Source organism: Chiloscyllium plagiosum, chromosome 18 (assembly GCF_004010195.1).
Source record: "Chiloscyllium plagiosum isolate BGI_BamShark_2017 chromosome 18, ASM401019v2, whole genome shotgun sequence".
Taxonomy (NCBI): Eukaryota; Metazoa; Chordata; class Chondrichthyes; order Orectolobiformes; family Hemiscylliidae; genus Chiloscyllium; species Chiloscyllium plagiosum.
In genome coordinates this window covers 8310863-8336451 of record NC_057727.1, presented here as the reverse complement: position 1 = coordinate 8336451, position 25589 = coordinate 8310863, and the positions used below count along the sequence as shown (strand labels likewise).

Genomic DNA, 25589 nt, shown 5'->3' with positions numbered 1-25589 from the left:
GGTGGGGGGAGGGGAAATGAGGAAACTGGAGTAATCTGAGTTCATCCTTTGTGGTTGGAGGGTTCCTAGGTGGAAGATGAGGCACTCTTCCTCCAGCGTTGCTATGGTCTGGCGATGGAGGAGTCCAAGGACCTGCATGTCCTTGGTGGAGTGGGAGGGGGAGTTGAATTGTTGAGCCACGGGGTAGTTGGGTTGGTTGGACTCCACTTTTACTGCCTTTTCCCCATAAACCTTGATTCGCTTATTAATTATAAATCTCAGTCTCGACAACTCACCGCGGTAAAGAATTCCACAGATTCACAACCCTCTGAGAGAAGGAATTCCTCCTCGTCTCTGTTTTAAATGGGTGACCCCTTATTCTAAAATGGAACCCCTATGGTTCTGGACTCTTCCCCAATGGGAAAAAGCCTCTCAGTGTCCATCTTTCTAAGAGTTATTGGCATGAAACCAGTGACTCACAATTTAATCCCAAATTGGTCTCGACATTGTCACTCAAATTCTTCTGGTCATTTGAACTCTGGTAGTAAAAAGGATGCAATTATCAAAAGTTTCAAAATCTCCAAAAGCAACAATTTTGAAACAATTTGCAACTTTTCCTGCAGCAATTTTGGCGCAAAAACGTTCACATTCATATTTTTCCGACTGAGGTCACATCCTTTACAGTCAAGTGCTGTCACTTAATGCTTTTATCAGTTTGGTTGGACGCCTGAAAGTGGCACCTATTGCACTTCCAATCTGCCTAATCGTTGTAAAACGATGGGGTTTATCAATGTTTACATCAGCTCCTTCTGAATCACTGCATCAGTACAATGCTCATTTGATTCATCGCATGTGTCATGTTCACACCTTGTCAGCTGCTTGTTAAGATCAGTCCCTCCTCAGCTCTTACTGCTTTTAACAAGGCTGTGTTTAATGTGAGTGTCACTACCAGGTACTGTAATCACACGTGTGGCATGGTGCCTCACAGCACCAGGGTCCCAGGTTCAATTCCAGCCTTGGGTGACTGTCTGTGTGGAGTTTGCATATTCTCCCCGTGTCTGCGTGGGTTTCCTTCCACAGTCCAAAGATGTGCAGGTCAGGTGCCCATAGTGTTAGGTGCAGCAGTCAGAGGGAGATGGGTCTGGGTGGGTTACTCTTTGGAGGGTCGATGTTGACTGGTTGGGACGAAGGGCCTGTTTCCATGCTGTAGGGAAGCTAATCTAACATAGTCATTTCATTGGAACCTCTAGCATCTTCTGTGTGACAAGATGGATCCTATCAAGAAGGCAAATGTATAGAATGTGCAATTCTGGTCTCCATCCTCTTGGAAAGATTAGATTCCCTACAGTGTGGAAACAGGCCCTTTGGCCCAACAAGTCCACACTGACCCTCTGAAGAGTAACCCACCCAGACTCATTTCCCTCTGATTCATGCACCAATTCTATGGGCAATTTAGCATGGCCAATTCACCTGACCTGCACATCTTTGGACTGTGGGAGGAAACCAGAGCAAACCCACGCAGATACGGGGAGAATGTGCAAACTCCACACAGACAGTCGCTCGAGGTCTGGAATCGAACCTGGGACCCTGAAACTTGAAAGGGTTCAGAAAAGATTTACAAGGATGTTGCCAGGGTTGGAGGATTGGAAAGATTAGATTCCCTACAGTGTGGAAACAGGCCCTTTGGCCCAACAAGTCCACACTGACCCTCTGAAGAGTAACCCACCCAGACTCATTTCCCTCTGACTAATGCACCTATTCTATGGGCAATTTAGCATGGCCCATAGAACTGCACATCTTTGGACTGTGGGAGGAAACCAGAGCAAACCCACGCAGACACGGGGAGAATGTGCAAACTCCACAGAGACAGTCGCTCGAGGTCTGGAATCGAACCTGGGACCCTGAAACTTGAAAGGGTTCAGAAAAGCTTTACAAGGATGTTGCCAGGGTTGGAGGATTTGAGCTATAGGGAGAGGTTGAACAGGCTGGGGCTGTTTTGCCTGGCGCTTCGGAGGTTGAGGGGTGACCTAATTGAGGTTTATAAAATTATGAGGGGCATGGATAGGATAAATAGACAAAGTCTTTTCTCTGGGATCAGGGAGACTAGACTAGAGAGCATAAGTTAAAGATGAGAGGGGAAAGATATAAAAGAGGCCTAAGTGGCAACTTTTTCACGCACAGGGTGGTACGTGTATGGAATGAGTTGCCAGAGGAAGTGGTGGCAAGATTACAGTGGTGCTGGAAAAGCACAGCAGGTCAGGCTGATGAAGAGCTTTTGCCCGAAACGTTGATTCTCCTGCTCCTCGGATGCTGCCTGACCTGCTGTGCTTTTCCAGCACCACTCTAATCTTGACTCTGATCTCCAGCATCTGCAGTCCTCACTTTTGCCTAGAGAAAGTGGTAGTGGCTAGTACATTTGCAACATTTAAAAGGCATCCGGATGGGTATATGAATAGGAAGGGTTTGGAGGGATATGGGTCGGGTGCTGGCAGGTGAGACTAGATTAAGTTGAGATATCTGGTCGGCATGGATGAGTTGGACTGAAGGGTCTGTTTCCATGCTCTACATCACAATGACTCCAAGAAAGAAAAGAATCCCCACAATGTGTAAAGATGCCATTCGGCCCATCGGCTCTGCAGTCTCTGGAGAACACCCATTCAGACCCAGCCCCACCAACCTATCCCCATAACCCCACATTTAGCATGGCCAATCCACCCTAACCTGCACATCTTTGGACTGTGGGAGGAAACCGGAGCACCCGGAGGAAACTCATACAGACACAGAGAGAACGTGCAAACTCCATACAGACAGTCGCCTAAGGGTGAGATCAAACCTGGGTCCCTGGTGCTGTGAGGCAGCAATGTTAGCCACAGAGCCACTGTGCCACACGAAAAGGGGAAGCAGGGCAAAGGAGAATGAGGGGACAACTAACAGTGAGAGGGAGTGGCATGAGTAACAGTGAGGGGGAGCTGGGGAGCTGGAGGTGGAGCTGAGAACAGGCATCGAGGGGCAGCGGGAGAGGTGCTGGCTGTAGTCCCTGTCCTGAGGGCATTGCCTTCAGGATCTAGGAAGTGAGCCTTCCCAAGTTGGCTAGCAGCTGGAGGCCAGCCCTTCACTATTTAGGGTACACTTGTCTTTATTCATCACAGCATTGAATGCAAGAGCGGAGAGATTATGGTGGAGCTGTATTCATTAGTGAGGCCACAGCTGGAACACTGTTAGTGATTTTTAGGAAGATTTGTAGCTCAGGTTGATGAGAAGTATGTAAGTTAGCTTGCTGAAGGTTTGTTTCCAGATGTTTCGTCACCATACTAGGTAACATCATCAGTGAGAGTCTCTGGTGAAATGTCCTGCCTCTCTATTAATAAGTCTTGGTTTCTTAAGATGGGTGATGTCATTTCTGGTCCTTTTTTTAAAGGGTAGGTAGATAGGGTCTAAATTGATACTGTGTTTAGTTCTGGGTCCCACTCTAAAGGTTTGACGTGATTAAATGAGATTTGGCACAAAACTTATTCACAAGGGTGCTACCTGGGCTGGAGTGACTCAGTTGTGAAGAGGGATGAGATAGGTTGAGTTTGTTTTTCTTAGAGCGGAGAAGGATGGGGTAGAATCTGATTGAGGTGTACAAAGTTATGAAGGCAAAAGAGAGGGTAGCTAGGAAGTCATTCATTCATTCATTCAAAATCAAACATTTCTCTTTAGTAGAGTGCTCACTTACCAGGGGACACAGTCTTAAGGTGAGGAGTGAGAGGTTTAGAAGGGATTTGAGGAAAACGAAGCTCACTCAGAGGATGGCGGGTCTCTGGAAGTCACTATCTAAAAGGGTGGTAAAGGTGGGAACCCTCCAGACATTTAAGAAATATTTAGATGATCACTTAGAACACCGTAGCATACAAAGCTACAGGCCAAGTGCTGGAAAATGATATTTAGACAGTTGGATGTTTGATGATCAGCACAGAGATAATGGGCCGAAGGGCCTCTTATTGTGCTCTATAAGTTCTATAACTATCAGACAATTCATCGCAACATTCAAAGGCAGCAAGGAATGAACAACAAAGTTGTTTACACAGTTACTTTTTGAAAACAAATTCAAAAAAGTCCAAATCTAAATTTTCCATGGAACTAGACACTGGGTTGTAGCCCAGAGTAGACTATTCCCTTCATGTCTGTTAGTCTGTATGGCTTTGAACTGTGTGATTAATGCAAGCGTGCCTGCCATTACAATGATTCACTGGTGTGATTAATGCAGTTGCGCCTGCCACTGTTACTATTCAGCACTGAGATTAATGCCATTACAATTATACAATAAAACTTGAAAAATTATACAGTGATTTGATATGCTGGGAGGGTGAGATGAAGAATGCTGGAGGAGGCCCATGTGGAGTGTAAACACTGGCAAAGACCAGTCAAACAACTTATTGTGCGTTACAAAGTCAAGACTGAGCTGAGCTATAAAGAAATAAACTATTTTGAAGTGTCAGGGATTTGAAATGTTTTCTCTCTCCGCAGATGCTGCAGGACCTGCTGACTCTCTCCAGCAACTTCTGCCTTTGTTTCAGATTTCCAGCATCACAGTTCTTTGTTGTATTTTGTTGAACTATTTTCTAGGCTGCTACATGTTACTTGCCTCTATGTAGGCAACTTAAAGTGGACATGCTGCGAATTAATTGAAATTTTGTTTGTTTAACAAATTACTGGTTATAGAACAGTACTGGACAGCACAGAAACAGGCCATTCGGCCCATCAATCATAGTGCTGTTCTAAACTCATCCCAGCTGCCTGCACAATGTCCATAACCCTCTATTCCGTACCTGTTCATGTGTTTGTCTAAATGCCTCTTAAACGTTGTTATTGTATCTGCTTCTGTCGTGCCCTTCAGCAACGTGTTCCATGTACCTACCACCCTCTGTGTAAAATAACTTTCCTTGCATATCTCTTTCAAACTTTCTCCCTCTCACCTTAAACCTATCTTCCTAGTATTTGACATTTCCACCCGGGGACAGATACTCTGGCTATTCACCCTATCCATCTCCCTCAATAATTTTATACACTTGTATCAGATCAACCCACAACCTCCAACACTCTTGCAAAAACAATCCAAGTGTGTCCACCCTCTCCTTGTAGCTAATACATTCCAATCCAGGCAACATCTTGGTAAAGCTCTTCTGCACCCTCTACAGAACCTCCACATCCTTCCTATCGTGTGATGACCAGAACTGCACAGAGGCCTGACCAAAATCTTCTACATAGAGTCATAGAGATGTACAGCACTGAAACAGACCATTCAGTTCAGCTCATCCATGCCGACCAAATAGCCTAACCTCATGTAGTCCCATTTGCCAGCACTTGGCCCATATCCCTCTAAATCCTTTCTATTCATACACCCATCCAAATGCCTTTTAAATGTTGTAATTAAACCAGCCTCCACCACTTCCTCTGGCAGCTCCTTCCATACACGCATCACCCTCTGTGTGAAAAAGTACCTTTTATATCTTTCCCCTCTCACCCTAAACCTATACCCTATAGTTCTGGATCCCCCCACCCCAGGGAAAAGACTTTGCCTATTTATCCTATCCATGTCCCTCATAATTTTGTAAACCACTATAAGGTCACCCCTCAGCCTCCGACACTCCAGGGAAAACAGCCCCAGCCTGTTCAGCCTCTCCCTATAGCTCAAATCCTCCAACCCTGGCAACATCCTTGTAAATCTTTTCTGAATCCTTTCAAGTTTCACAACACCTTTCCGAGCTGCAACATGACTTGCCAACTTTTATACTCAGTGCCCTGACCGATGAAGTCAAGCATGCCATATGCCTTCTTTATCATCTTATCCACTTGTGATGCCATTCTCAGGGAGCTATGGTCTGGGACCCAAAATCCCTCTGTATATCAATGCTCCTTAGGGCCTGTTATTTACTGTTTACCTTCATCTTGCATTTGATCTCCAAAAAAGACCACACGCTTTTTCACACTAAACTCCATGTCCACTTTCCAGCTGATCCATATCCTGCTGCACCTTTTGATATCCTTCTTCACGATCTCCACTGAGTCACTATCCATGTGGACTGCAGGGGATCAAGAAGCCAGCTCACCACTACCACCTGCTGAAAGGTAACTGGGGATGGGCAATAAATGCTGGCCCAGTCAGTGATGCCCATATCCCATGAGTGAATAAATGTCACCTGCAAACTTATGAATCAGACCACTGACATTTCCATCCAAATTGTTTATACATATAAACACAACTGTTGGCCGAATACTGATCCTTCAAATACCACTGGTCAAAAACCTCCAGTCAGAAAAACACCCTTCCACAACTATCTTCTGTGGCTAAGCCAATTTTATATCCAATTTACCCTCATAAAATGTAATGAGGGGTACATTGGGTTCCAAGCGATCAATTATGTTAGGGGACTCTCTAGTCAGGGGCACAGACAGACATTTCTGTGGCCAGCAGCAAAAAATCAGAATGGTGTGTTGCCTCCCTGGTGCCAGGATCAAGGATGTCTCAGGAGAGGGTGCAGAATTGTCCACATTGGAACCAACAACATAGAAGGGAAAAAGATGAGATTCTGAAGGGGGATTACATAGAGTTACGCAGGAATTTAAAAAGGAGGTCCTCAAGAGTAGTAATATCTGTATTACTCCCAATGCTATGAGCGAATGAGGGTAGGATTAAAAGGATAGAGCATATGAATGCATGGATGACGAACTGGTGTATGGGAGACGGATTCACATTTTTGGATCATTGGAATTTCTTCTGGGGTAGATGTGACCTGTATAAGAAAGATGGATTGCACCTGAATTGGAAGGGGACTAATATACTGGCAGGGAGATTTGATAGAGCTGCTCGACTAGTAAGGAGGTGGGGTGGGATCCGGGGAGATACTGAGGAAAGAGATCAATCTGAGACTGGTACAGGTTAGAAGAATAGTGAGTCAAACAGTCAGGGCAGGCAGGGACAAACTAGAGAACAAGGTAGGACTGACAAGTTAAACTGTATTTATTTCAATGCAAGGGGCCTAACAGGGAAGGCAGATGAACTCAGGGCATGGTTAGGAACATGGGACTGGGATATCATAGCAATTACAGAAACATGGCTCAGGCATGGACAGGACTGGCAGCTTAATGTTCCAGGATACAAATGCCAGAGGAAGGATAGAAAGGGAGGCAACAGAGGAGGGGTAGTGGCGTTTTTGATAAGGAATAACATTACAGCTCTACTGAGGGAGGATATTCCTGGAAATGCATCCAGGGAGGTTATTTGGGTGGAACTGAGAAGTAAGAAAGGGATGATCATCTCATTGGGATTGTATTATAGATCCCCTAATAGTCAGCGGGAAATTGAGAAACAAATTTTTAAGGAGATTTCAGTCATCTGTAAAAATAATAGGGTGGTTCTGGAAGGGAATTTTAACTTTCCAGACATAGACTGGGACTGGGAGAAAGTGAGGACTGCAGATGCTGGAGATCAGAGCTTAAAAATGTGTTGCTGGAAAAGCGCATAAGCTTATGCCCGAAACGCCGATTCTCCTGTACCTCTGATGCTGCCTGACCTGCTGTGCTTTTCCAGCAACACATTTTTAAGCTATAGACTGGGACTGCCATAGTGTTAAGGGTTTAGATGGAGAGGATTTTGTTAAGAGTGCATAAGAAAATTTTCTGATTCAGTATGTGGATTTTCCTACTAGAGAAGGTGCAAAACTTGACCTACTCTTGGGAAATAAGGCAGGGCAGGTGTCAGTAGGGAAACGCATAAAGGTGGATAAATCCCCAGGACCTGATCAGGTGTACCCTAGAACTGTGTGGGAAAGTAGGAAAATGATTGCTTGGCCTCTTGCTGAGATATTTGTATCATTGATAGCCACAGGTGAGGTGCCAAAAAACTGGAGGTTGGCTATCGTGGTACCATTATTTAAGATAGGTGGTAAGGACAAGCCAGGGAACTATACACCAGTAAGCCTGACGTCAGTGGTGGGCAAGTTGTTGGACGGAATCCTGAGGGACAGGATGTACATGTATTTGGAAAGGTAAGGATTCATTAGGGATAGTCAACAAGGCTTTGTGCATGGGAAATCATGTCTCATAAACTTGATTGAATTTTTTTTGAAAAAGTAACAAAGATGATTGATGAGGGCAGAGCGGTAGGTGTGATCTATATGGACTTCAGTAAGGCGTTCGACAAGGTTCCCCGTGGGAGACTTGTTAGCAAGGTTAGATCTCATGGAATACAGGGAGAACTAGCCATTTGTATACAGAACTGGCTCAAAGGTAGAAGACAGAGGGTGGTGGTGGAGGGTTGTTTTTCAGACTGGAGGCCTGTGACCACTGGAGTGTCACAAGAATCAGTGCAGGGTGCACTACTTTTCATCATTTATATAAATGATTTTGATATGAATATAGGAGGAAAAGTTAGTAAGTTTGCAGATGACACCAAAATTGGAGGTATTGTTGACAGCGAAGACGGTTACCTCAGATTACAATGGGATCTTGATCAGATGGGCCAATGGGCTGAGGAGTGGCAGATGGTGTTTAATTTAGATAAATGCAAGGTGCTGCATTTTTGGAAAACAAATCTCAGCAAGACATACACACTTAATGGTAAGGTCCTAGGGAGTGTTGCTGAACAAAGACACCTTGGAGTGCAGGTTCATAGGTCAGAGTATTGACTACAGGAGTGGGAGGTCATGTTGTGGCTGTATAGGACGTTGGTTAGGCCACTTTCGGAATATTGTGTGCAATTCTGGTCTTCCTATCGGAAGGATGTTGTGAAACTTGAAAGGGTTCAGAAAAGATTTACAAGGATGTTGCCAGGGTTAGAGGATTTGAGCTATAGGGAGAGGCTGAATAGGCTGGGGCTGTTTTCCCTGGAGCATCAAAGGCTGAGGGTTGACCTTAAAGAGGTTATAAAATCATGAGGAGCATGGATAGGAAAAATAGACAAAGTCTTTCCTTGGGATGGGGGGAGTCCAAAACTATTGGCCATCGGTTTAGGGTGAGAAGGGAAATGTATAAAACGGACCTAAGGGGCAACATTTTCATACAGAGAGTGGTGTGTGTGTAGAATTAGCTGCCAGACGAAGTGGTGGAGGCTAGTACAATTGCAACATTTAAAGAACATTTGGATGGGTATATGAATAGGAAGGGTTTAGAGATATATTTGGGCCAAGTACTGGCAAATGGGACTAGATTAGGTGCGGATATCTGGTCAGCATGGACAAGTTGGACCGAATGGTTTGTTTCCGTGCTGTACATCTCTATGACTCTCTGACTCTACAACTCACTGTGGATTCCATGCGATTCAATCTTCAAGATCAGCCTACCATGAGGCACTTAGCTGAATGCTTTAGTAAAGTCCATGGAGACAACATCTACTGCCTTACCACGATTAATCATCTTCGTCATTTCCTCAAAAAGCTCAATCAAGCTTGTGAGGCAAGGCCTCCCTTGCAAAAAGCCATGCTGATGATCCCTAATAAGTCCATTCTTCTCCAAATGCAAGTAAATCCTGTCCCTCAGAGTATTTTCCAATAATTTCCTGACCACTGATGTATGGCTCACCAGCCTATCATTTCCCTGGATTCCCCTGTTGCCTTTTGTAAACAAAGGAACAACATTGGCTATTCCCCCAGTCTTCTGGAACCTCTTGTGTGGCTGAAGGTGATATAAATATCTCTGTCAAAGCCCCAGCAATCTTCTTCCTTGCTTTCCTCAGTATCCTGCGATAGACCTCATCAAGCCCTGTGAACTTATCTATCTTAACATAAGTGGGTTTCACTACTTGTGCAGGCAGCCACTTTGTTTCACTGGATGAAGTTTCAGTTTGGACTCTGCTGTTTGGATGATATTGGTCTTGTCTTAATTCGCTTCACCGTGTCACAAGGATCCCATGAGTAGCAGTTCCCTGCTCTGTGTGATGCCTTGTTGGTCACAGTTGAGCTATTTACCCACGGGGATACACAGAGTTGTAACATGAAGTGTGCACTGCATAATCTTGAGGGTAGACATTTGAATCAGTGAAACTCATGCCAGAACATTCAATATACTCCTACATTCTAAAATGCAACTATTTTGATGCAAGTGTTAGATTATTTACTTTGCAACGTTATATGATAGCATTGTGCTAATGCTGCTGGACTAAGAAGATTAATGTGTCACAGATATGAGTTCAAATCTCACCATGGTAACCAGGGAATTTAAATACAATTTATTACGTAAATCTGGAATAAAAAGATAGCATTAGTCATGGTAACCAAGAAACAGTCAGAATGTGTAAAAAGCCAAATTGTTCACTAATGCCTTTTTGGGAGAGAAAATCTATCATCCTTCCTCAGTCTGGTCTACATGTGACTCCAGACCCACAGAAATATAGTTGACTCTTATCTGTTCTCTGAAATAGTCTAGCGTGTTCATTCAGTTGCATTTTGTTGAGAGCACGTAGAGATGAGCAATAAATGCTGACCTTACCAGAGACACCCTCTATCGCAGGATACTGAGGAAAGCAAGGAAGAAGATTGCTGGGGCTTTGACAGAGATATTTATATCACCTTCAGCTACCAATGAATAAATCCAGAGAATGTTGTGAGAATATGGAACTTGCCACCAATAGGTATAGTTGAAGTTCATAGATAAACACAAAGAGGGAAAGAAACAGAAGATGTGATAGGTAGAATTTGATGAAGCTGGGTGGTGAGAGCTCATGGGGAGCACAAACAGCACCCAGTCCAGATGGGCTGAATGGCCTATTTCTGTACTCTGCATTGTTTGTAATTTTAAACAGAAATGTTCAGACATTAGCAATTACAATTGAACCAAGCCAAATAAGATCTGATTTTGTTAAATTTAGATACAGACAGTTGGTTTCTATTGATTGTTTTATTTTTAACTAAAAATGGAGTCAAGAGAAATTAGTGATGGCATGACTAAAAGTAGAATGAAAAGGCACCATACAGAAATATTATAATTCAAAACTGGATGCATCCCCAGTTCCATAGTAACTCGTCATGGGTAAGAATGATACAAACACTGTAACTCAGCAACAGTGGTCATTAGTATGCCGTATTAAGGATGCTCAATTAAACTGTAGAACAATCAGAGTTCATTATTGCTTAGTGGGTAAATACATGTCTTTGCATAATACAGTATACCAATATACAGGAAGGCTTTATAGAATGGTGCGGATCTTCAGTGGAGTGACAGTCAGCATCAGTTGCCATTCTGCTCGAACTTAAAATGTTTCGATGTACCTCCATCTTTCTTGGCAGCACAGCATCTGTGGGAACACTTTGTCACAGAGGCTGGATCTAACATGCCTGTTTTCGCTGGGCTAGTTGCCCTAAAGGAAATTGGAAAGCCCAATGTGAATGTTAGTGATTGGATAAAGGTTAAAATGTGTTGCTGGAAAAGCACAGCAGGTCAGGCAGCATCCAAGGAGCAGGAGAATCGACGTTTCGGGCATAAGCCCTTCTCTGGTTTCCTCCCACAATCCAATCAGGAAGAAGGGCTTATGCCCGAAACGTCGATTCTTCTGTTCCTTGGATGCTGCCTGACCTGCTGTGCTTTTCCAGCAACACATTTTTCAGCTCTGATCTCCAGCATCTGCAGTCCTCACTTTCTCCTATTGGACAAAGGTTAGTTAATGAGTGAAGACTATGTGCATGTTTGTGAATATATGAGCAGGATTGGGCCATTCAGCCCTTGACCCTGTTCCCCCATTCAATTCTCCCATAGCTGATTTCTGGCCTAACTCCAAATACCTGTCTTTGGCCCATATCCCTTATTATGTTTGCTTAACAAAAATGGATCATTTCACAGTTGATCTAGCATCAACTGTGAGACGCACAACAGGTCAGGCAGCATCCGAGAAGCAGGATTCCTGACGAAGGGCTTATGGCCAAACGTCGAATCTCCTGCTCCTCAGATGCTGCCTGACCCGTTGTGCTTTTCCAGCACCACACTCTCAACCCTGATCTCACATCTGCAGTACTCATTTTCTCCTCAACTGTGAGACAGACTGTGAAGACTGTCTTGCAATCAGCATCACGGTGAGGCTGATTAGGAAGACTGTTCTGCAGTCAGCATCACAGTGAGGCAGGCTGGGAAGACTGCCTTGCAGTCAGCATCACAGTGAGGCAGGCTGGGAAGACTGTCCTGCAGTCAGCATCACAGTGAGGCAGGCTGGGAAGACTGCCTTGCAGTCAGCATCACAGTGAGGCAGGCTGGGAAGACTGCCTTGCAGTCAACATCACAGTGAGGCAGGCTGGGAAGACTGCCTTGCAGTCAGCATCACAGTGAGGCAGGCTGGGAAGTCCATCTGTCATTCAGCATCATAGTGAGGCAGACAAGATGGTGAGACTGCAAGTGAGGCAGGTAAGAGGAGCCAAGAGTGTCATCCTGTACAATTGTCCATTAGCTCTCAGCTAATTTGGATGAGAGCAGGGTCAGTGGGATGGATAGGTGCAATGACTGGGGCACCGTGAAAGCAGACCAAGCTGGGGGAGCCAAGAGAAGTATAGTGGTGGTAGGGGACAGCAGTTAGGGGGATTGATGATGAGCCCAGACAGCTCTGTCGCTTACCTAGCACCAGGGTTTAGGACATTTGCTCTGAGGTGGAGAAGTACTTGCAGTGGGAAGGGGATGGTCCTGTGGTTAACTAAAAAGTCAAAGATAATTGTGCAAAGTTACAGGCCAGGTCAAAATATTGGACAGAATCTAAAAAAAAAATCACATGAGGAAAGTATCACTAGCAATGTCTTTACAAAATCCTGTAAACTCAATGTCAAGAAAGGTGCTTCAATATCCATGCTTTCTTTCAGGCCACTGGGCGGCATGGTGGCTCAGCGGTTAGCACCTGCCTCACGGTACCAGGGACCTGGGTTCGATTCCAGCCTTGGACAACTGTCTGTGTGGAGTTTGCACATTCTCCCCGTGTCCTTGTGAGTTTCCTCCGGGTGCTCCGGTTTCCTCCCACAATCCAAGGATGTGCAGCTGAGGCGAATTAGCCATGCTAAATTGCCAATAGTGTTAGATGTATTAGGGGCAAATATAGGGTAGGGGAATGAGTCTGGGTAGTTGCTTTTCAGAGGGTCGGTGTGGACTTGTTGGGCCGAAGAGCCTGTTTCCGTAGTGTAGGGAGTCTAATCTAATCTAATCACCAACATTGAGGCATTGGTTATGGTCAATTGCGTGGGCAACATCATAAGCATGTCTGACACAAGACTTGGAAATGTATTGCTGGAAAAGCGCAGCAGGTCAGGCAGCATCTAGGGAACAGGAGAATCGACGTTTCGGGCATTAGCCCTTCTTCAGGAATGAAATCTTTGAGGAGAAAGTGAGGTCTGCAGATGCTGGTGATCAGAGACCCGAAACGTCGATTCTCCTGTTCCCTAGATGCTGCCTGACCTGCTGCGCTTTTCCAGCAACACATTTCCATCTCTGATCTCCAGCATCTGCAGACCTCACTTTCTCCTGACACAAGACTTCCAAAGCAAGTTCTCTATGTCTTGTCATGTCAGGCATTTACAAAGAGGGCAGACAGTAATGTTTGAACGAGCAGATTTTTCAAGGATGTTGCTGGGGTTGGAATATTGAGCTATAGGGAGAAGCTATATAGGCTGTGGCTATTTTCCCTGGAGCTTCGGAGACTGAGGGGTGACCTTGTAGAAATTTGTAAAGTCATGAGGGACATGGATAGGGTGAATAGCCAAGGTCTTTTCCCCAGGGTAGGGGAGTCCAAAGCTAGAGGGTATAGGATTAAAGTGAGAGAGGAAAGATTTGAAAAGGACCTAAGGGATAACCTTTTCATGCAGAGAGTGGTGCGTGTCTGGAACAAGCTGCCAGAGGAAGTGGTGGAGGCTGGTACAATTACAACATTTAAAACGCATTGATGGATTTATGAATTGGAAGGGTTTAGAGGGATATAGGCCTAGTACTGGCAAATGGGACTATATAGATTGGGATGCCTTGTCAGCGTAGATGAGATGGACTGAAGAGTCTGTTTCCATCCTATGTGACTCTATGTCCTTCAGGGTCCTGTCTGAGGCCCAAACATCATCAGCTGTTTAACCAATGATCTTCCCTCTATCATAAGGCCATAGGTGGGGATGTTCACCAATGATTGCATATTGTTCAGCAACATTTACAATTCTTCAAATACTGAAGCAGTCCATGCTGAAATGTACCAGGACACATGGTGCAGAGTTAACCATGGAAGAAACCTGACTTACACATCTGTAGGCTTAGTCCTTTGTCAAACATTGCCCAGCTTCTGTATATTTTTAACAACATAACTAACCAGCTGTTAATGCTAGGGAGTCAGGACTTGGGTTATCTGTTGCAGAATTCCCAAACTCTGCTTTGCTCGTGTACCCAAATTATTTAGATTGCTGGTCCAGTTACATTTCTGATCAATGGCAACCGCCAGGACATTAATGGTGGGAGATTCAATTATGACAATGCTAGTGAAGCCTAAAGGAAGATGTTTGGGTTTTCTCTTGTTGAAGATTGTTATTATCTGCACTTGTGTGACACGCTGGTACTTTTCCCCAATTGACTGTGCCTGACACTTCCCCACTCTCAGTTCTAGTGAAGTAGAAAATTTAAGGGGAAGTTCTCATCTCTAGCTCTTCTACTACAGAGTTTTGGTCTGATGGGAAAGTGTCCTGGGATTGCAAGTGCATGCCCAATTTGCAGCATCTGCACCTACCACACTGTACCTTGAGAAACAAAAGCAAAAGTTTACTCTTTGGACCTAAGTATTGCCAAATTCATGGACCCATTGAAACATATTGTCATATAACTCACTTTAGATGGGATAAAGAAGAGCTTCTTGATACATAATATTTGGTCAACATGTTGCAGCTTTCTAAGTATCTTGACCTTTTCTAAAATCATAAAAGAAGCATCAGCAACATTTAATTTCCAAGAACGTCTCTCATGTATTAACATGATGTGAACTTTCGACACCCACTGAAGTCAGTAATTTACAGCTCTTGTTTTATTTCAGCCTTTCCTTCACTTTTAAGCAAGCTAAATTTTCAATTATGTAACAAATATCACTTTTCATTTTGACTGAGGAATACATTTTGAGCATGGGGAGGGGAAGTTAAGTGCTGAGAAATGGAATATTTCAGCATTACATTTGACCAGATGAGGCTAAGGGTCAGCTGCGAAAGTTACATGCCAAGTGAAATTTGCTTGAAGGTGATCCTTAGTCAAATGCAACCTTCATGTTGTGGATTGAGACTAGCCAGTGTTGTGGCTCAATGAGTGGCTTTTTCGCTTCTGATATGGAAGATGGGTGCAAGTCCTCAAACCGGAGACCTAAGACCTTACTCTAGGCCAATGCTCTACTGCAATACTGAAGGAATGCTACACTGTCAGGAAATAATGTCTTTCAAATGCAATGTTCAGGAAAGGGTCTGGGAAACTTACTGCTGTCAGAGTGCAGTGGATACTGATGGCAGTGCCTCTCACGGCTGGCCACAGTCTTCTTTTTATGTTTTGTTTCTTCATTTCTCTTTTGCATCAAAGTTCACCTTTTCTTTTTTTCTGTGGCTATGGTTGAGGAAGGCAATTGTGAGGGCATGTTGCAGCGGTGGCAACCTTGTGGATCTGGATGTCTATTCCGCATGGCCATAGTGACCAAGGCTTCATCATCAGTGGGTGGGGTCTGTTCCTCCTGACAGTGTTGCAGTGGTGGGTATAGTGGTGGCAGCATGGCGGCTCTTGTTTGTTCCTCATGGCTGTGGCGGCAATATGCAGCAACTGTGTGATGACGGCTTCACCGTTGGTGACTTGGTGGGTCCGGTCCGTTCCTCCTTTCTATGGCGGCCTTCCAGTGGATTCGGTGTCAGTTTCGGCAGTGGCAGTGTGGTGGGTGTGGTCTGGAAACCCTTGCTTTGGCAGCGGCATCCCATAATCACTCCATCAACCCAGGATCCCCGGGCGGTGGTGCAAAAGATGAACTTTGTCCTAACTTTGTCTCAATTATTTGTTTTTATAATTGTTGTAATTAAAAAGGTGCCAAATTACGGCAACTTATACACATTTCATTGTATTTTCATAAATACAAGTGATAATAATTTGCTATTCTATTCTATTGTGATACTGAGTAAATTTAAGAAGATAGACAGACTTTTAATTACTAATGAGTTGGTGGGTTATGGAGAGCAAGCAGGAAAGTGGAGATGTCAGAGGTAGTTTCTTTACTCAGAGAGTAGTAGGGGTGTGGAATGCACTGCCTGCAACAGTAGTAGTCTCACCAACTTTAAGGACATTTAAATAGTCATTGAATAGGCATATGGATGAGAATGGAATAGTATAGGTTAGATGGGCTTCAGATTGATTTCACAGGTTGGCGCAACATTGAGGACTGAAGGGCCTCTAGTGCGCTGTAATGTTCCATGTTCTATGTTCTATGAGGCCGTGATAAGGTCAGCCCTGATTATATTAAATGGCAGAGCAAGCCAGAGGGACTGTGTTGCCTACCCCTGCTCTTAGCTGTTATGTAAGACCCTGCCTGCCCTTTTAGGTGAATGCTAAGGCTTCCATGGCCACTTTTGTGTAAAAGTGGGGGAGCTTTCCCCTGTGTCCTGACCAATACATATCTGAAAACTAACTTGTTCACACAGAGGGTGGTGTGTGTATGGAATGAGCTGCCAGAGGAAGTGGTGGAGATTGGAACAATGACCACATTTAAAAGGCATCTGGATGGGTAAATGAATAGGAAGGGTTTAGAGATATATTTGGGCAAAATGCTGGCAAATGGGACGAGATTAATTCTGGTCAGCATGGATGAGTTGGACTGAAAGGTCTGTTTCCATGCTGTACATCTCAATGACTCTAAAAAGATGATGGTTGTGATAGCACTGTTTGCAGGAAGTGATTGTACACTAGTTTCAGAAATATTTATTTGGCAGAAAAACATTGAGACATGTTGCGGTCAAGAAAGGGTAACGCACATGTAAGTTCTGTCTTTGTCCAATTGGAGTTAGTGGGAACTGCAAACTGTGTTGGGACTGAGTAAATGTCATTGGCTCCAAACCCTGCTAAGAGGGAGAGAAAAAGATCTATTGTATTGTTTTGGCTTTGGGTTTGAACACATGATGTGCAGGTGAGTTAACATCTTTATAATTTGCTGCACACTTTGAAGATTTTTTTAGAAATAATAATCTAATGACATATTAAAAAGAACTGATTGTTATTGTTCAGTCTGGCAAAAGAACTGTTGCTGAAGACCTAAATATTGGAAGTGTAACCCTCCCAGAGGGTCACGCTGACCCGTTTGCAGCTGCAATAATGTTTACTCTCAAACTGACATACTGTGTACACCTTTTAAAGAAAATATAACAGATTTCATAATTAAGAACACAAGAATTAAGATCAAGAGAAGGCCATTTGGCCCTTTGAGCATGCTCTGCCATTCATTAAAATAGTGGCTAATCTGATTGTAACTTTCGCCTCCATTTCGCTGCTTGTGCTACATGACCCTTGACTCCTTTAGGCCAATGATCTGTCTCATTCTATGTTACGACCACACCCTTTACCCAATTTGATATGGTCCCAGACGATATACCCCAAACTGTTCAGCTCCTAAGTGAGGAGGAATGAATTGGTTTCCCCTTATTTATTTAGGGACATTCCCCTCCCCTTGCCTTAATTGGTCGCAATAAGGTTAATTGGTAAAGGGTCCCTTGAAAAATGGCAGATGAGTTCAACTTGGATAAATACAAGTATTGCAGTTTGGTACAACAACTCGATGCAGGACTTATACAATTAATGGTAGGGCCTTGTGTAGTGTTGTAGAAAGGGTGGCACGGTGGCACAGTGGTTAGCACTGCTGCCTCACAGTGCCAGAGATCTGGGTTCAATTCCCACCTCAGGCGACTGACTGTGTGGAGTTTGCATGTTCTCCCTGTGTCTGCGTGGGTTTCCTCCGGGTGCTCCGGTTTCCTCCCACAGTCCAAAGATGTGCAGGTCAGGTGAATTGGCCATGCTAAATTGCCTGTAGTGTTAGGGGAGGGGTATGGGTGGGTTGCGGGTCGGTGTGGACTTGTTGGGCCGAAGGGCCTGTTTCCACACTGTAATGTAATCTAAAAAGAGGGACCTAGGGTTGAAGTACATAATTCTTTGAAGTTTTCATCACATGTAGACAGGGTGGTTAAAAGGCGATTAGCACGCTTGCCTTCATTGCTCAGTCCTTTGAGTATAGGAGTTGGGAAGTCATGTTGAGATTGTACGGGACATTGGTGAGACATTCTGGAGTATTGTGTCCACATCTGGTTACCCTGTCACAGGAAGAATATTATTAAGCTAGAGAGGGTTCAGAAGAGATTTAGCAGGATGTTGCCAGATATGGAAGGTTTGAGTTATAAAGAGAGGCTGGATAGGCTAAGACTTATTTCACTGGAGATTGAGATGTGACCTTATAGAGGTTTATGAAATCATGAGGGGTATAGATTGGATTAATGGTAGTGGTGTTTTCCCTAGGATAGGGGATTTCTAGACTGGGGACATATTTATAAGGTGAGAGGAGAGAGATTAAAAAAGGTATGAGGAACAAATTTTTTACACACACAGCAGTTTGCATGTGGAATGAACTTCCTGAGGAAGTGATGGATGCGGGTGCAATTACAACAGTTAAAGAATATTTAGATAAGGACATGAATTGGAAAGGTTTGGAGAGATTTAGGCCAGGAGCAGGCAGGTGGGACTAGTTTAGTTTGGGATTATGTTTGGCATGGACTGGTTGAACCGAAGGGTCTGTTTCTGTGCTGTATGACTCTCTGACTCAATGTGTTTCTCCCAGACCCAAATGAACTTATGTTTTAAAAGGAGCCAATTTAACCTGCAATCTTGAAGTTAAAAGGAAAGTGAGATTATTACTTAGTAAACATGACAAGAATTGGTAATGCGTGCATATAATTGCAGATTAGAATTAAGAGGTGAGCCAAGAAGTTAAAAGTATAAAGATCAATCACTAAATTGTTTGTGACGAGCAGATCACATGATCTTCTGATCATTAGTGGGCTGCGTCGGTGGTGTTGATATTGGCAGTTGAACAGATGATTTTCCAGATTTTTGGTTTTGTGGATTGATTGAAATTCTTTCGTCCTGATTTTTTTAACTGGCTTGCAACACCGGAGTTAGAAAGGATCTCCCTTTTGTTGTCCAATGAGCTCGCTGAAATTTCACACTCAGTGTGGGAGAAAGTCTTTGTCTGTAGCACAGGGATAACCAGGTGATAGTTTTTTGGTTGTGACTTTCACAGCTTGCAAATGTTTGAATTCAGGCGAACACTTTCGAGAAGGTTCAGTCTCACAAGTCCCTCCAGTAGAATTTAAGCTGGATTTTTAACCTTCTGTCCTTATGTATTCTGCAAAGAGAAAAAACATAAAATGTGTCTGCAGTTTGGGACATAATCCTCAGGGGCTGGCTTGATGTTGAACAGGATATGTCAGCCCCTTGTTATCTTGGCAGTGACAAGAGATCTCAGTTCTGTGTACTTGAAGTTCCTTTGACATTTTAGGTGCTGCATTCCATCAGTCTCATTCTCTAGAAAGATATAACTTACATCTGTAGCCATTTTTGACTGTATCTGCCTTTTAAAAAAACACATTTTCAAAGCACAAATTAGGAATGTCTATGTACTTCAGGGTTCTGATCTCCAGTTGTAACATATATTCAATGGCCCAGCCTCCATTGTTTGCTGATGTAGAAAATTCCAAAGATTAATGGTTATTTGACATGGTCTTATTTTGATACATTACCCCTTGGTTCTGGAATACCCCAAGGAAACATTAGCATTTAATCTGTCAAGACTTCACAGAAGCCTATATGTTTCAGTAAGATTACCAACTATTCTGCTGAACTCCAATGAGTCTAGATTCAAAGTGTACAGTGTTTCCTCATGAAACAGCATCTTCATTCCAGGAATCAACCTGATGAGTGTTAACTGGACTGCTTGAATGGCTGTTTCAGGGGAACTCCACATCTGACATGTGGGAGTTTGTTAAAGGCCAGTTGATCAGAGTTCGGGACTAAGAACTTCCTGTAGGGATGAAAGATGGATGGCAAAATTCAGGAACCCTGGATGACAATACATATTGAAATGTTAGTCAAAAAGAAAAGGAAGCATATGTCAGGTTTAGGAAACTTAAATCAGACAAGATCCTTGAGGAATATAAAGGAAACAAGAAAGAAATTAAACAAACAACCAAAAAGGAGCCAAGAAATATCCTTGGCAAGCAGGATTAAGGAGGATCACAAGGCATTTTATACATGTAGAAAATAGAACATAGAAAAGTACAGCACAGAACAAGCCCTTCAGCCCACATTTTTGTGCCGAGGATTAAACCTAACCTAAAATAAAATAACCTAACCTACGCATCCCTCAATTCACTGCTGTCCATGTGCATGACCAGCAGTCACTTAACTGTCCTAGAAGCAAGAGGATAACTATGGAAAGGGTAGGTTCACTCAAGGACAACGGAAGGAATTTGTACATGGAGTCAAAGGAAGTGGATTGTCTTCACTAGAGCCTCAGAGTCTGAGGGGTAACCTGACAAAACTATATAAAATTATGAGAGGCATGGATTAGGTGGACAGTTGAAGTCACTTTCCCAAGGTAAAAATGTCAAATACCACGGGACATAGGTTTAAAAAGGGAAAAGGTTTAAAGGAGATATGTGAGGCAAGTTTTACATTATCATACTTCATGTGCATATCTAAGAGTGATCTTTTTATAAAAAATTCAATGATGGTTTCTAACTCTACCATTCATTCAAACTGTGAGTTCCAAACCCTCTATCTGTCTCAGGGTGGACAAAATCTCTTCAACACAAACATAAACCAATTTCACAAATTCAGAACACACTCCCCATTCCCCTGTGCTACCGTCTGCTTTTATTTCAGATCTCCAGCATCCTTGGTATTTTGCTTGTACATCAATTCTATGCCCCTGGTTACTGACCTCCCTACTTAGTGAAATAGATCCTTCTTAATCACTCTATCTAAACTACTCAACAGTTTGAACACTTCAATGACACTGCCGCTTGGCTTCTTCTGCTTCAAGGCTAAATGTTCTGATTTAGTGATACAACAGGCAATGGATTTATAATGCAAGTTCAAAAGAAATCTAATATCTTCATATTGTACATGTCATTTTTATTCAGTTTCAGACATTACCAGTTATATTTTGGGAGAATTTTAAGTGTGGAATCTCACAACCTTTGCTCAGTTGAAACTGGTCGCCTTATCTAAAAAAAGATATACTTGCCATACGAAGGACAGCAGCGAAAGTTCACCAGACTGATTCCGGGGGCGGCAGATTTGTGGTTTGAGGAGAGATTAGGTTGACTCGGCCAAGAATCACTGAAGTTTCAAGGAATGACGGAGGATTTCATTGATTTGTATAAAATTGTGACAAAATGGCAAGATTGGGAGTGTTTGAGCTATAGGGAGAGGTTGAATAGATTGGGGGTACTTTGCTTGGAACATCGGAGACTGAAGGGGTGGCCTTATAGAGATTTATAAAATCATGAGTGGCCTGGATAGGGTAAATGGACAAGCTCTTTTTCCTCAGGTGTGACAATTCAAAAGTAGAGGTGTGAGAGGAGAGATTTAAAAGGGACTTAAGGGGCAAATTTTTTCATGCAGAGAGTGGTGCCTGTATGCAATGAGCAGCCAGAGGACGTTGTGGAGGCTGGTACAATTCTAACATTTAAAAGGCATCTGGATGGGTATATGAATAGGAAAGGCTTGGAGGGATATGGACCAAATGCTGGCAAATGGGGCTAGATTTATTTAGGATATCTGGTCGGCATGGAAAAGTTGGACCGAAGGGTCTGTTTTCATGCAGTACATCTCTATGACTAGGGAGTCCAGAATAAAGGATCAAATTTCAGGATATGGTGTAGGCCATTTGAACTGGAATAGGAGTAATTCCTTCACTCAAAGGTTAGTGAACCAGTTGAATTCCACACCAAAGTAAGCTGTGGGCATCGAGTCACTGAATATATACAATTCAATTTAATTCAATACAACACAGGAACAGGCCCTTCGACCCACAAGCCTGTGTCCATTCCTAATCCTTATTTAGACCTGCTATTTATTGCCCAAGCTTGGTTTCTATTCCTCCATTCACCTCCCATTCACGTGTCTATCAACATATACCTTAAACATTTCTAACATGCCTGCTTCCACCATCTCCACTGGCAATGTGTTCCAGGCACTCATCAGCATCTAGGTCAAAGGTTTTCCCCGCACTTCTCCCCTCAACATTCCCCCTCTCATCCTGAATTTGTGCACTTTTGTAGTTGACCTTTCCACCCGGGAAAAAGCCTCTGACTATCCACCTAATATTGCCTCTCATAATTTGGTAGACCGCTATCAGGTCACTCCTTAGCCTTCGACTTTCCAGGTGAAAGGAATCTGAGTTTACCCAACATCTCTCCAGAACAAAAACACTCCAGACCAGGCAGCATGTTTAAGAAAAATAGATTTCTAGATGCTAAATGTGCCAAAAGGTATGGAGAGAAAGTGGGATTATGATATTGAGAAAGAGAATCAGTCATGATAATGCTGAATGACAGACTAGGCTGATTCCTGGTGAAGGGCTTTTGCTCGGAATGTCGATTTTTCTGCGCCTCGGATGCTGCCTGACCTGCTGTGCTTTTCCAGCACCATGCTCTCGACTCCAATCTCCAGCATCTGCAATCCTCACTTTCTCCTGGTTGGCCAAATCGTTGCTTCTATGTTTATAAGGAGTTGTGGACATTCTGCAGCTGAGGGTTAAGGAACTACTGTGTCCCATGTTCACCTGAACCAGTTTGCATAGTAATGGCAGGTTAATGGACATCAGCTGACTTTTTCTTCCCTCTGTATCTTGTTACTTGTATGTTTCCCTGATGGGTGTGTGCTATAACTTCTTTTTGGCACCGGGTGAGAGGGGAACTATTAATTCACTGTGACAAAAACACAAGTCTAAATAAAACTTAAATTAAAATATGATGTCTGGTGTTGATGATGCACTTCAGCCTCTCTGCCAACATTGCTTACAGAAGGCAGGAGTGAGAGTTACATCAGGATCTTAATTTTCAGCAATACATATAATCAGCGTCAAGATTAGAGTGGTGCTGGAAATGCACAGCAGATCAGGCAGCATTCGAGGAGCAGGAAAATTGACATTTCGGGCAGGAGCCCTTCATCAGAAATGAGTACATATTATCACTCCAGCTCACTGTGCTTGAAGCACATAGTAGTCAGAACAAAGGAGAACAGTATCTTGGGTGAGTTACCTTGGTCATAGATACTTTTCCTTTGTATGCAAATGAGCTTGCACAATGTTGCATTAGCCAGTTGTTCCTGTAAAGGTTAAGTCGTGTCATGAAATAAGCTCCACTCAAAAGGACATAAATGACTGATCGGGGTTGGAGGGATGTGTTTCCTAGCCTCTCCAAGTTGTTAGCTGAAAATGTGTTGCTGGAAAAGCGCAGCAGGTCAGACAGCATCCAAGGAGCAGGAGAATCAACATTTCGGGCATGAGCCCTTCTTCAGGAATGAGGAAAGTGTGTCCAGCAGGCTAAGATAAAAGGTAGGGAGGAGAGACTTGGGGGAGGGGCGTTGGAAATGCAATAGGTTTGTCAGGCAGCATCCAAGGAGCAGGAGAATCGACGTTTCGGGATCTCCAGCATCTGCAGTCCTCACTTTCTCCTCTCTAAGTTGTTATTCATGTTAGGACCACGTAATGCATCTTTCAATAAACATCTTTACATACCGCCTTTCAAAGCCATGACCAATTCCAGGTACTGTAGAAGGACAAGAGCACAAATACATAGTCATGATTTGGAGATGCCGGTGTTGGACTGGGGTGTACAAAGTTAAAAATAACACAACACCAGCTTATAGTCCAACAGGTTTAATTGGAAGCACTAACTTTCAGAGCGCCGCTCCTTCATCAGGTGGAACACCACCACCACCTGCAAATTCCCTTCCGAGCTATTCACCATTCTCACATGGAAATATATCACCATTCCTTCACTATCACTGGATCAAAATCCTGGAATTCCCTTCCTGAGGGCATTGTGGGTCTACCTACAACACATGGACTGCAGCTGTTCAAGATTTCAGCTCACCACCACCTTCTCAAAGACAACTAGGGATGGGCAATAAATGCTGGCCAGCCAGTGATGCCCACACCCAAAAATGAATTTAAAAAAACAAATGTGTCAGTCTAGTTGGGTGTCCCACAAGAAACCATCATGTATCCTAGATGTAATCAAAGTTTGTGAGAAGATATGCCGGACGAAACATCACAGAAGTGCTTCACAGGAGGCTCCCAAGCACTGAGGATGTCACCTAGACAGGGGACGAAACGTCTGCAACACAAATTCCCAGCTCGGCGAACAGAACCACAACATCCTAGATGTAATGTTTAGACCCCATCGTGGCAGACGGTAGAATTTCAATTTAATAAATCCTGGAATTCAGAGTCCAAAGATGACAATGAAACCATTGTGGAGCAGGACCAGCAAAAGATTACAGTGTCATGTGAATGAAACTCACTCTTGATGAGGGTTTATATCCACTCTTGGCGTTTAGTTTTGGTGACATAGAGATTACTGCATTCAAAACACCCTAAGAAAAATCAAACAGCAGCTGAAAACACGATTGATGTAAAGAGGATGTGGAGGACTGGTGTTGGATTGGGGGTGGACAATGTTAAAAATCACACAACACCAGGTTATAGTTCAACAGGTGTATTTGGAAGCACTTCCAAATAAACCTGTTGGACTGTAACCTGGTGTTGTGTGATTTTTAACTATTGTTGTAAAGTTTGAGAAGGGGAAGAACTGGATAAGAAGGGAGGGAACTCCTTTTTCTTCTAAAGGCATCTTGTTGCAGGAATTCCCAGGCTGGGGAATCTCCCCTTTTGTTTTTTTTGGACCAGCCGTTCCCATGGCAACCAGTGGAGGGTAAACCAGAGGTTGCCTTAATGACGTCAATGGCGGAGCGGCCTTTCCGATTGGCCGGCGGATGCCTGCCAATCAGCGCGGCGGCGGGAGAGTGAGATGGGATTGGAGGGGAGCGCGGAGCGCAACCGCACCTGCTCGCAGTGGGGTGAGGCGGAGCCGGGAGGGAACCGCCCACCATTTTCGCGGCCACGATTGGTCAATCTGTCCACCAGCCGCCCCGCCCCCGGGCTGCCATTGGGCTAGACACACGCCGATAAGGGGGCTGCCCCGCTGCAGGTTTGATTGCGCGGTGTGCAGCGTTGTGTGTGTGTGGGGGGAGGGGTTACCGGATCGGAGCTCGATCCCGAGTGGACGAACCGGGCGTTGGACGGCAGCAAGTGAGGAAACAGAAAAACAAATAAATGTTGTATTAAACGCTACAAATCATCTATCGTTTATCAAAACACGACAGAAAAAGCCGATGAATCCGTCAAAAAACCCACTGCGCCGGACGATCTAGTCGCGCTTTGGCTGAGGTAAATGCAGAAGAGTCGGTGAATAATCGGGAAGGTATCGGTTAGATATCGCCGACATCGGCTTGTGCGCCGGTTTGATTTCGGAGCCGAGATATCGGCGGGATTGAAGAGGAGGAGGAGG

The 25589-nt window shown here is 43.9% G+C and overlaps 1 protein-coding gene across 1 annotated transcript in view; it reads left to right on the top strand.

Moving 5' to 3' along the window:
* prkar2aa (protein kinase, cAMP-dependent, regulatory, type II, alpha A) overlaps positions 1-25589 on the top strand; it is a 319318-nt gene that overhangs the window by 88041 nt on the left and 205688 nt on the right. The window lies entirely within an intron of this gene.